The sequence below is a fragment of the Homarus americanus genome, unplaced genomic scaffold (assembly GCF_018991925.1).
Source record: "Homarus americanus isolate GMGI-L3 unplaced genomic scaffold, GMGI_Hamer_2.0 scaffold51476, whole genome shotgun sequence".
Taxonomy (NCBI): Eukaryota; Metazoa; Arthropoda; class Malacostraca; order Decapoda; family Nephropidae; genus Homarus; species Homarus americanus.
The window spans coordinates 5,450,839-5,464,538 of record NW_024736148.1 but is presented as its reverse complement, the minus strand read 5'-3'; the positions used below and the strand labels follow the sequence as shown (position 1 = coordinate 5,464,538).

The following is a 13,700-nucleotide window of genomic DNA, read 5'->3' as shown; positions in this document are numbered from 1 at the left end:
CATGGAAGCCACACATCGTCAACATTGCTAAAGCTGCCTCCCGAAAACTGGGAATGCTGTACAGATTACGTAGCTACTTCACTCCTGAGCAGTTGCTCCAAGTATATAAAGGATTCATTCGTCCTAACTTGGAGTACTGCTCTCATATCTGGGGCGGCTCTTCTTCTGTCCAACTGTTATATAGGGTGGAATCAAACGCATTTCGTCTTTTTAACTCTCCTACTTTAGTTGATAATCTTTCTTCCCTTTCTCATCGCCACAATGTTGCTTCACTCTCTCTTTTACAGGTACTTTAACGGGCAATGTTCGGTGGATTTGGCATCCTGTGTACCGCCGGCAAGGCCGTGGGCTCGTAACACTCACCTTGCCTGCGGTGCCCACCGTTTCTCTGTGGATGTCGGTCACACTAGAATAACCTGTTATAGTACATCCTGCTTTCCTCACACAGCCAAACTGTGGAATCTCTGCCTTCTTCTGTGCTTCCACACACATACAATCTACCTCACTTAAAAAAGCTGGTTTTCCGTCATCTTCGTGGTGTAGATTAATATACTGTAGTAATCTTTTTCTTTTCTTTTTTAATTACTTTTTACTCTTATTTTTTCACCCCCTAGGCCCCGATGTGGGTCAATGACCTGTGCCCAGGTAGGCTAATCCCCATAAAAAAAATAAAATAAATTAAATAAAAAACTAAAAATAATAATAATAATAATATACAACTGCCGACATTAAATGTAAACACTGTAGATACTTTGATGCCAAAATGTTATTCATGGTCTCCTTTTTTTCCAACATACTGAAGAAATGACTACAGCAAGCTAGATACAGTATTTAAATTCTACAATATATATTTATCCTGTTATTATGTAATATAAATCATATTAAATAATAAAGTGGTTTACCTCAGTCTTTTATAATAATTAATACTTTTAATATACAGTATCTTACATTGTTGTTGAAAAGTATTAACTGATTCTAAACTGTCTTTGTTATAAATATTTAATACATTGTAAATAAAACTGGATGCAGTGGTCAAGTGCTCATTTCCTGCCCTAAAGGTTGCTGTTTTATACCTGTGGCATTCCCATTTCACCCAGCAGGGCAGTTAAGCAGAATGCCAGCCACATTGCCTCCTAATGTACTGAAGACTAAGTACAGCATTCAGTATGCTGTATCAGCACTTCTGATAGGCCATAAAGCTTATGGGACCCATTTTCACTTTTTTCAAGCAAAATACACATTGATTGACAGAAACTTCTCCTTTGATTGTTTCCACTTCTAGCACCCTCTGTATTTGAGTAGGCAAGGGAGAGTTAAGGCACAGAGAATATAAAAGCCCCCAAAACACAGATAACTTGATGCAACAAGAAGTTAGGATCATGGAAACATAGAGTAAGTAGTCACAGTCAAGCAATGACCTGAGAACCAGAACCTCTTAAAGGAATATATGTTGGTGCCCTAATTTATTATTAACAGATATATTTTTTTTTAAATAAATAATAGTTTACAACTCTATGCTTCTAAAAACTTTCACATCTATACATCAACTGCTGTCTGAAACATGATTATAATTTGTTTTTATATTAAAGGAATTAAATATCCACTTGTGTTTCTTATTTCTAGGATCAAGTTTTCTAACAGTTTCTCCTATATAGAACAAATCACAGTCTTGGCAAATATTATTGTGCACAGCAGAATTTTTTCCAACATATTCTAATATTTAATAAAGGTGGATCTGGTGGTCAGTGAATGTTTGAAATCTGTATATTTTATTCAACATATGACTTATAGATGTGGTTTGATGCAAACTTTAAGGGACCAGTAAACATACATTATTCAACAGTAGTTGTTATAAGGAAGATCTTTTGGTGTATAAAAATATATTACTCTATTAATCTTCCATTAACAAAGCAACCTGGATAAAAAAAAAACAGTTTCTTTAACATTTTATGTGCTTTAAAATTGTCTACATCAGTTTATTCCAAACTTGGGGGTTAGTTTAGTCACATCTTCAGCTGAACAGTGGATGTACACATTAGATCTGTATACAGTAAAATAAATGAAAATTTGACCCAAAAAATATTTTGACTTCTTTTAAATAGACATTTTATAAAGCTAGTTTTTTTATACACCTACAGATTATTTATGCAATTATAAAAACCACCCTTGTTTACTAGTCACAAAGTTTGCAAAAACTCTAATACAATATTTTTGTCTTGAATTTGAAATGCAACTTCTATTTGTTTATATATACTGTACTGTACAGTAATCCCGTGTTTTTTGCGGGAATTACGTTCCTGAAACCCCCGCGAAAAGCCCAAACCTCGAATACTCTTTTAGGAATCACTGTACCTCTAACCACCAAACAGCTCAGGTAGGTCATGCACTTAACCACGCCATGCTCTCCACTCACGGCCCAGTGGTCACACTGATCACTGATGCACTGTACCGCCATTTACTAACATCATTATTTGAAACTAATCATATTGTAGTATAATGGAAAAACATACACAGTTACAGTCTCTCCTCGACTTACGACCCGGACATACGACCGCTGTGGTCGTAGAAAATAAGTTTTCAAATTACGTATTTTCTAGTACCGAAACGTTTCGGTCTCGTACGACAGCGTGGGCTGGGTCGCCTTGTGTTGTACAGCATCCATGTCGTAGCCCGCTCAGTTGGTGTTTGGCCGTCGATGCTGTTGTTAGTGATCGTGCTGTGTACTGACAAAATTTTTGTTTGTAATTCCCTTTAAAATGACTGGCAAGCGTAAAAGTGAGAGTTCTCGTGGTGCTGAGAAGAAAAAGAAACAGTCAATTACTTTTGAGATGAAAATGAAAATAATAATGCAATATGAAAATGGAAAAACGGTATCAACCATTTCACGCAACCTTGGCTTCTCTTACCCGACGATATCAACAATTTTGAAGGACAAGGAACGAATTCGTGATTTAGTGAAAGGATCAGCACCTATAAAGGAAACAATAATAAAAAAAAAAAGACAAGGTCCTATTCATGAGATGGAAAAATTACTTGTGATGTGGATGGAAGATCAACTGCAAAAGCGTGTACCCTTAAGCCTTCTAACCATACAGGCTAAGGCAAGAAGCCTTTTCGAAAGCCTGAAAGAGCAGGCAGGAGATCAGTGCGACCAAAACTTCACAGCAAGTCATGGGTGGTTCCAAAGGTTTAAGAAACGTTACAGTTTGCACAGTGTAAGGGTGAGTGGAGAAGCAGCAAGTGCTGATGTGGGTGCTGCCGAAGCTTTTAAGGAGCTAGATCGTGTCATCATGGAGGGAAATTATTTGCCTGAGCAAATATTTAATGTGGATGAAACTGGCTTATTCTGGAAGTGCATGCCAGAACGGACATACATCCACAAAGAGGCGAAAACCATGCCGGGATTCAAGGCATTCAAGGACCAAATCACACTTCTGTTGGGGGGGAATGTAGCTGGTTTCAAGGTTAAACCCTTTATGATATATCATTCAGAGAACCCAAAGGCTTTTAAAAATGTCAGCAAGCACACACTGCCAGTGTTTTATCGCAGTAATAAGAAAGCATGGATGACCCAAGCACTGTTTGAGGGCTGGTTACTGAGTTGTTTTATTCCACGAGCCAAGGAGTACTGTACAGTATTGTCTGCAACAAGGGGTTGCCTTCAAAATTTTATTAATTTTCGATAATGCTCCGGGACACCCACCACACCTGGACGACATGCACCCTGATGTTAAGGTAATCTACCTTCCACCAAACACTACCTCTATCATCCAACCCATGGATCAAGGTGCTATTGCTGCTTTTAAAGCGTATTACAGGTATTTACATACGACCTTCGCTCAGGCTATTGCTGCTACTGAACGTGAGAAAACGCTCAAGAGAGTTTTGGAAGGACTACAACATTTTGCAATGTACAAAGAACATAGCTGCAGCATGGGATGAGGTTACAGGTCAGTTCATGAATGGAATATGAAAGAAGGTCCTGAAAAGATATATGAACAGTTTCAAAGGATTTAATGAAGATGAAGCAATTTCTGTGATTAGTAACAAGATAGTGCAGTTGGGTAAACAGTTGGGGGAAAGTGTAGCAGAAGAGCTCAGTAACGAGGATCTTATTGAACTGGATGCACAAAAAATTGCAGAGGAAGAAGAGACAAAATGTAGATGAAGAACCTGCACCCCCCCAAAAAGTTTTCAGTGAAACAAATGGCAGAGGCATTTGCTGCTATTAATAAGGGGAAGCAAATGTTTGAAGAAATGGTTCAAAATGTTGAGCGTTTTGCAAAAGTTGACAGACTGATCCAAGATGCACTTGCTTGCTACAGGGAAATTTACAATGAAATGAAAAAGCAAACTGTGCAGTCTAAATTGGACGGACATATATTTTAAGAAGTCCCCCACTGCTGTCTCCTAACGCCCCACCACTGCTGCCTCTTCACTCCCTAAAGATGATCCAATACCTTCAACAAGCAAGTATGTTAGCCTGTCTGAAGAAAGCGAAATTGATGACCCACCCAGCCCTGTCTCCTCCTCTGCTTTATCCAATTCATGTAGTCTCCATGGTTAATTAAAATATTATTGAGGCCCCGTGTGCATTCAGCTGACTACATTAAAGGTAAGTTCACAGTAGCACTTTATTCATTTTTCATTATTGATTGCTTTTACTGTACTGTATTTCATTTTAGAATTTCTATACGCATTATTTTTCGCCTTTTCGACTTACGACCAAATCGATTTGCGACCTGGTCGTCGGGACGGAACCCCGTTGTAAATCGAGGAGACTGTATACGGTATAAAAAAAAAATTATTTACAAGTACAGGTACTCCTCGACTTACGACAATCCGGACATACGACCGCCATTGTCGTATAAAATATTTTTCAAATTACGTATTTTCGAGTCCTGACGTTAGTGATTGCGCTGTGTACTGACAAAATTTTTGTTTGTAATTCCCTTTAAAATGGCTGGCAAGTGTAAAAGTGAGAGTTCTCATGATGCTGAGAAGAAAAAGAGACACCCATTGCCAGCCTTTCCCTGCTGTCCCGGGGTCTGCTGCCCTCACGCAGTCACGCCAGCCAGCCAGTCCTCTTCCACCCACATTCCTCCACTTGAAGACTTGTATTCTGACAAAAAGACACAAATGAATTGTCAGTCTTCACCGCATCTCGAGCCATCTCATACCACCTCTGAGCTTGCCCAATAAAACTGTTTTTTTCCGTTAAGGTCATCACTATTCTTGATCTCTTGGTCACTTTAGAGTCTTTGCTAGTAATATTTGCCTTTGATGAGGCTGGCTTACGTCCCGGAGCCATGTGGAATCTGGGATCCTATTATTTCATCTAGATGATGACTATGTCTATAGTGTATAGCAGAAACTGGTAGAGATCTAGATACAATTACCACAATTAAGGAAAATAGATTTGAAGTTAACTGTTGTAAAAAAAATATATATATACAGCCGTGTGACCCTCACTTCATGAGTTAATTCAGCCTGGCCAGTAAAGTGAGAAGCGGCGTAAAGTGAACAACACAACATATGGGATTACAGTGAGTTCTGCCTCGCGTGTTTGATAGCGAATTTGCTCTTATGGGTGAATTAGACGATATTTGTATAAACGAGGCAGCATTTTCTTTCTCATGTGAGCGGCTTGTTTGCTCTCTTCTTGAGCCTTATTTTGCTACTCATATGACAGCTTATTTGCTACTGTGAGCAGCTTATTTGCTATAGCAACCGCTTGTTTGCTGTAACACGATTTTGCTTACTATTTCTCCAATTTTGTGGCATTAACTGTGAATATGGTAAAGAAGAATATCTCCAAGAAGCGTTCTGGTGATCGCATTCCCGGTGATGATCGTAAAAGAAAGGCTATAACACTTGAAGAGAAGCTCGATGTTATCAACCTCAAAATCACCCTTCTCCCCATCAAGTTATATTCATATTTTTTCAAGGTAAAGTGTTACATTTACTGTATGATTTCATTATTAGATATGAATGTAACATTTATTTAGACTGTGCTATCCTTTGTGTTAGGCTAACTACTAAATTTTTTCGATTTCGAGTAATCTGCACCTAACCCTATTTTCTCCATAAGCCCTGTTATTTCTATTACGCGATTTTCTATAACACGATATTTTACAAGAACACAATTATCGCGTTATAGCAGAACTACCTGTAATTGAAATAGAGACCGGGCCGACCCCCAAACTCCACTTTTTCAGACACAATACCTACGTTGTAGTAAAAATAACTTCTTAATTTTATGATGGTATGCACACACATTTAATAATTAGGAGAAATATCAATATTAGGTTTTTTAACACTTACATTAGTAGAAAAGATGGCTGGGCACACGGGGATGGGGGGTTGGTTCAAAGGCAGAGGGCAGATTATTGGCCCTCACCTGTATCACTTATAACAATTATATCACTATCCACCACAGAGGCTTGCAGGGCCTCTTTGTCAAACCCCTCAAAGTCCATATAAGTCCATATCCTCACTATCATTATCACTATCACTGACTTGGGCCGGCTGTGGTGGGTGGCAGGTGAAGAACTCGGTAATGTTTTGATGACTGGGCGACCTTGTGGGCACCCTGCTCGCGCCGCTCTCCGCGTAAAAGGGTACACACACCGCGGAAAGTGAGCATTCCGATTTCGGCAGGGTACCGCGTAAACATGGAAACGCGTAAAGTGGGACCGCGTAAAGCGAGGGTTGACTGCATACTAAATCAACTCACTAAAGAAAAATCTCATTAAATACTGTTGGAAAGGAAGCAATAAGTTACAGTAGTTACATTTAATATTTTTAAGGGGTCATACTAAGATATCAAGGTTGGCAGGAGTGTAGGGAGATACATATGGTAAATTTTGGTGTATGATTAAGTTCAGGAGTTTAAAGTTAACATAACAATGCCCCCACACATACACCCTATAAATGTCTGCTAGGTAAAGAAGGATAACATACTGTACACAGGATTGAGCGAGTTGAAATGACAATGGTGAGATGGATGTGTAACATGCATTGAGAGATAAGAAACCCTGTTTATAGCTAAGAGGTCAGCTGGGTATTGAGAATTCTGGTAAGGTTTTATGCAGAGGCAGGCTGCGAGGAATGGGGCAAGAGATACATGAGTTTGAATGTGGAGATAAGGAGAGTTAGAGGTAGGACAAGAACGATATGGAGAGGGGTTGTATAAAAATGACATCAGAGATAAGAACTTGATAAATGGATGCAAGAGACTGCACTGAAGAAAGCTAACATCAGGTAACCACAGCTATCCCACAAAAGCATGGAAAATTTTTGTAAAACAGGGATGATGATGTTGATTTAAACACATGTTCACAAAGGTTCTAAAACAGTACCATTCCAACTTTAGACCCCTTATATGACCCCTCAAGAAGGATTCAGAAATATAAAACTTAGATTTTGATTGAAAGAATTTATGAAATATATTAATTAATGAGGTATCTGGTTCTTTAGTCATTACATGACTGACCTTACCTAATCCTGTGTTGCTATGCCCTCACTTATGGTTGTAATGTACAGTACTGATTTATCTGTTTTTGTAAGTTCTCTGTAGCCTCACTCTTCCCTGTACATGCAACTGAAGAGGACGATGCCAGTGAATAACAAATCTTTATTAAATCAGAAAATCTACTATGTGGGTTTTATTAGTCTTCATATTCACATTCCTGTGAATATTTACAACATTGTAAGTGGTGTGATTTAATATGTTATTAAACAAGAAAAACTATAGTACTGTACAGTGATATTGTGGATTGATTTGTCAAAATGAATAAAACTAGCTATTGGAATAAGTACACAGCCAGTAGTTTAAAAAAAATTAAAAGTACTGTAATATTTTTCATGACCACAAATATTCATGTTGAATGAATAAAACTATATTTTCATATTGTGGAGTTTCTATCGCCTTTTATGTACTTACTGTGGAGGCAGCCTCAGAACACATACAGTAAAGTATTACCTGAATTCAGTAGACCCTTGATATAGATAACACAAGAGTGGGACTGAATTGTTGTGCAATACTGAATCATTATATTATTGTACTTTACATATTTCAATTGGTAATAAAGGATACAGGACTGCAGCCCCCCAAATCCTTTAAAACACCACCTTTTCTCACTCCAACACTAATTCCATCATTTCAAAACACTTATTAACAAATTATCATTTTTCCTTGTGGCAGAACAGCTGCTTGTACTGCAGTTGTTCAGCCTGAAGGTGCTGCCATCTACTGTGGGCAGGGAAATTTAAGGTTTTCATCAGCTTATTGATTGTTTTTATTTGATATTAAACCTTAAAAAAATACTGTATATCTAAAGAAACATTTAAAACATGTGACCCTTCAACTGTCACTAGTTGAATAGCCTGGTAGTCTACACAGCTAGGACGGCTGCATAGACAGCCAGGTTATTCAACCTTGAACCCATAAGCATATTAACAACTGTACTACAGGGTATATCTGTAACTAAACCCTTGTGGTCCTGAATTAGTGGAACCTGCCTATATACTGTACATGTTATGATACAAATCATTATAATTTTTTTATACTGTAGTTGCGTGTGTAGGTAGGTGATTAACCAGATTTTCCATTTTTGCCTACCGTGAATAAAAGTGTTCAATATGTAAAAATAACTTCCATAGAAACAGCTGTGGTTATAGTAGAGTTGCCAATTCATTAATATAATTTTCTTCATTATTTAAACAAATATACGAACATTTGGAAACTTTGCATGACCTTAAATAACAATGAATAGTTTATTATTATAAAAATGTTACCTTTGGTTTGTTTAATATTTATCCTGACAGTGATACAGCCAAAAACAGATCCACCAATCACCTTTACATACAGCCTTCCTTTACCAAGTATTGCCAGGTAAAATTGTGAGCACGAGACCCAGGGTGTGGTTGGTGCATCTTTGGCTGACTGTACAAGAAAACATATCTACTGTACCTTCACAAATATACACATGTAACTACGGTATCGTAACATGTCTAAAGGCAGGCTCCACTAGCTCAGGGCCACAAAGGTTTAATTACAGATATATAGTTGTTAACACACTCGGGATCACTCACTCCTATGTGGCGTTTTGATTTAATGTAAATGAAACTTTTGCCTCGTGATCAGACACGCAACTGTGGTGTATAATTCATTTTCTCTAAAAGTCCTGGTCGAATTACCGTACAGTACTTCAAATTTTAACGCCACTCTTGTGCATGGAATCAAGCTTTAAGGCTAGGTGGCAACATTTCGATCTGCAGTGGACAGCGCAGCCTCCAGACAAACATGCCAGTTATGTATCTGACTCAGTAAGCAAGAGGTGTGTGTGTCCCAGGCGTGATTTAAAAATGGCTACCATGGCATTTGCATCACTGTCTCCAAATATTTATTACTTACAACCTCGATATTTATTCTTATGATGTGATAAAGTGATGTTTATTGAAATATTTACAATGAAATAGTGAAATATTTTTTAATTTATGAGATGTTGGTGAAATGGCTACTCACAATATCGTCGCAACTACCACACAAAAGCATGTCATAATATATAGGCCTAGCTTGGAAAAATAATAAGTGATAGTGAAATGTAGTGCAGTAGAGGCATATGTATGAGAATGGTAAATTATAATGAATATATAGCTGCTCCTCGACTTATGACGGGGTTAGGGACCCAAATCCAGGTCGTAAGTCGAAAATGCTTAAATAATACATATAAAATCTAAAATGAGTGTCTCTTTTTCTTCTCAGCACCACAAAACTTTCACTTTTAAGCTTGCCAACCATTTAAAAGTGAATTACAAATGTGGGGACTCAAAAATACGTAATTTGACAAAATTTTGGTACGACTGAGGCGGTCGTATGTTCGGGTGGTCGTAGGTCGAGTATGTCGTAAGTCGTCGAGGAGTAGCTGTATTGTGATTATTTGATACGCATTCCTAAGGGCATCGCCAATGTCATGCATATGTCAAGGCCTACCTCATCTCAGTGGAAAGTGGAAATATTATTGCCAAAATTTAAGTTTTTGTCACAGAAACTTCTAACTGGTCTATTTCTCTTCCTTAGTATGTGTACAGTAATAATCCGTCATGAAAAACCGCTTACAAAAGATTAAAAAAAATAAAAATAAATAAATAAAAGGTGTATAAACATTTCGGCGACTGCACGCCTAACCACCACTTATTTTTACTCTTTATTCAGTAACTCCGCTACTTTTAACATTATCTTTTTTTATTATTACACCATCATCTTCCTCATGATTTACTCATTCTTGCCATGTACATTTTATACTGACTGATGCAATGATGTGGGTACAGCACAAAGAGGAATCAACAGTAAATTTTAAATTTCACTTGTACTGTACTCGCCAAAATGGCTTTTGTTTATTACTTTATTTTTGAGGGTTTCATATGACTTCCCAGCCTTTTGTATGTAGGAGGCATCATTTGAATGCAGTAAATATTTGACAATATCTTAGCCACGAATAGCACTCGGTAAAAAAATATCTTCTCTACGATTTCTGGTCATTCTGTGGACTCCAAACAGACCCAGTGACAGGCTCATTAAATAAATTTCAGGCGATCCCGAGTGTCAATATGTTTATGGGTTCACGGTTGAATAGCTTGGCTGTCTATGTAGCCATCCTGACAAAGTAGACCAGTGGTTCCAACCTTTTTTGGCTGCGACCATAAATTTTCCAACAATACAGTGTCGTGACCCTCAGGAATATAATATATTATATAGCTTGAATGTTAAGCAAAAAATTTTTATGACTTTATGATAAGTACTATATTTTTAAAATTGTCTGAGGGCCACTCGCGACCCTACTGAGGACACCCCGCAACCCTGATTTGGATCGCGACCTGAGGTTGGGAACCACTGGTGTAGACTACCAGGCTATCCAACTGATGATGGCTAAACAGCCACTATGTATTAAAAATAATTAATGCTTCTCTAAGATCCAAAACATTAAGAACATATTTAATGGGTTTCTTATAGTAAAGGTCACAGCCTCAAGTTAAACAAGCCAGCCATAAGTATAGAAAATTGTCGAAGCTAACTTCTTTGGAGTAAGAGTTGTGAATTATAGAGGTATTTGACATAAATGTCATAAAAATAACCTCTTACAATGTAACCCCGATTAATAACACTAAACTTGTGGAAATTATGGTGCAGCAGCAGCATGACAGATACATTCCAGAACATTCTCACCCTAATTTTATCTGAGTTCATTTTGCCTCCTGAATGATTCCTGCCAGCTCTACAATAAGAATATTGTGATAATATCTATGTTTCATACCTTACTAGACTTTATTAGTTATAGATGAGAAGTGAAATTGTTGCTTGGAGGTACGAGGAGGTAGGGTGACACTCAATATCAAACGCACAGTATCAAGGATCTACTGAATCACATACCCATCAAAACGAAGCAACCTCTGCCCTAATTCTAAGTTGTTCATTCCTACAAGCTCTTTCCCAAAACAGTGCTGGATGACCAGAATCAAGAGCAGCACTGATTCCCCCTCATTTATACTCTCTAGTTGCCTTATACTGTATGTATTTTTCTATGGTGTTCGTTAACTATTCAATGATTTTCAAGTGTTCCCTCAGTGTGGCACTTTTCACACAAGAAGGGTTTCCTTTCCTCTGTCAACTGCCAGAGGCATGTCAGCATTAAATGGGTTAAAAAAGGCCCCAAGATACACACCAAATTTAAACAAACTACAACAAATGATAATACTGTATATTTAAAATCCTGGCAACAATCATATTAATGTACTGGAAGATAGATACAGTATAGAGCAGTTGAGGTGATGGATCCCATAGAATAGTGAAATGAACATCCACTTTGTTTAATGTTCTTTCAAATATGCCCAGCTGTCTTCTGTGCATAAAGAATGCTTCAGTGATTAGTAATATAGAAACATGAGAAAAGATATTTACTTCAAGACAAACTAGGAAAAGTACTGTAAAAGCATATTGTTAGTGGAAGTATTTGCTACTGAAAACTGAAAGAAAGATACTGTATACATATTTATTTACATCAAAAATAGTACATACTTTCTCAACCTTGGTACCTTGAAGACTTTAGTTTATCCCCACTTGATTTGATGACAATATTATGCCAGAAAAGGCTCACATCATGATAAACACACCAACCTAACAACAACTTAAGTCTAGAGTACAATTTAAGAAAATATCCATAACTATCTTAGTCAACTAACTTTTATGGACCTGATTTCATTTTTCCCAAATTCTAACAACCATCACCTAAGATTGATGTCAAATTGACATTTTGAACATGTTAATTCAATGACAATATACATAAAAAAAAATTGAAACTTTCTATGAGCTTTGCATTACTGGAAAGAAAATTAACAGCACTATACTGTACCCCAAAACCACCACCTTACAGGCATGTGCTTGCTCGAACTTAATTACTTAGTATTTTCCACATATAACTTACCATTTTCCAAAGATACAAGAGTTGTGTTACTTGCCAAAGCCACCTTGACATGCAGGACTACGTTCAATTTCTTGAGGTTCTTTGGCCCACTGATCTGGTGTTCGAGCCTGGAAAAATAAGTTATTTTATTAAGAATTTCACCACTTTTTTTTATCAGAATCAATATTTAAATTCCATCAAATTAGTCACTTGCAAACTGACACGGCAAGTAAAACGTACATATTTAATTCTGACATACAGGATTAATAAGACAGATATCTGACTGGATAAAAACAGAATCCACAGACAACCTCTGAAAACTATACAAGTCAAGTAACCCCAACCAAATCAAACTTATTTAAGGACCCAACTATCTTATGCAACTTCAGCAACACCAGAAACATCAATGGAGTAACTATTTCCCCAGACTGACACCCAAGGTTTATGGGGTAATCAATTGTGTAAAAAGAACTTATATGTGTGCCCAATACTGTACAGCTTTAGTAAGTGTGTGCTCACTGTTCTATTTGACAGTTAAAGAACAAACCACAACCTACTAATGCTATTTCATGAACATTTTTAATCAGAGGAAAAGAACACTTACCACAATAGACAGTGCATGAACTCCATTCTGTAATTCTTCTGCAAGGGAGGAATTCACAAGTCGATGACGCTGTAAATGTAATACCCCGTATTAATATCAATCAAAAAAAAAATTATATATATATATATATACAGTCAACCCTCACTTTACGCGGTTAATGTAACCCACAGGGTAACGCGGAAAGTGAGAAACGCGTAAAGTGAATAACATAACATATGGGATTAAATGAAATAGAGACCAGCTGACCCCCAAACTCCACTTTTTCCAACACAATACCTATGTTCTAGTAAAAATAACATCTTAATTTTATGATGGTACATGCACACAATTAATACTTAAGAGAAATAGAGAAATACAAGCTAATGTCCATTCAAATAATGGACTCAACTCCCTCCCCCTCTTCTCACACTACACTGCTGGCTCTTCCCTCTGAGAAATTTTGGGGGGAAAACCAGGTATAGTAATAAATAATACCTCAAACTAAAGTTAGGATAATATAATTGACATTGCTGGATTCCTTGTAAGACCAGGAATATTTTGAATATAAATGTCATATATTTTTCACAAAAGATAACATATTTACTCAGATTAAACATTACATCTAAAATTTGTATGTCTAATGCAAAATCTAT

The 13,700-nt window shown here is 37.1% G+C and overlaps 1 long non-coding RNA gene across 1 annotated transcript; it reads right to left on the bottom strand.

Moving 5' to 3' along the window:
- Positions 1-12,039: 12,039 nt before the first annotated feature.
- On the bottom strand, positions 12,040-13,232 carry LOC121872084. Its single transcript, XR_006090020.1, has 2 exons — positions 13,069-13,232; positions 12,040-12,592 (listed from the first exon to the last, which is right to left on the bottom strand). It is a non-coding gene; the product is annotated as an uncharacterized LOC121872084 (long non-coding RNA).
- Between the last annotated feature and the right edge of the window lie 468 nt (positions 13,233-13,700).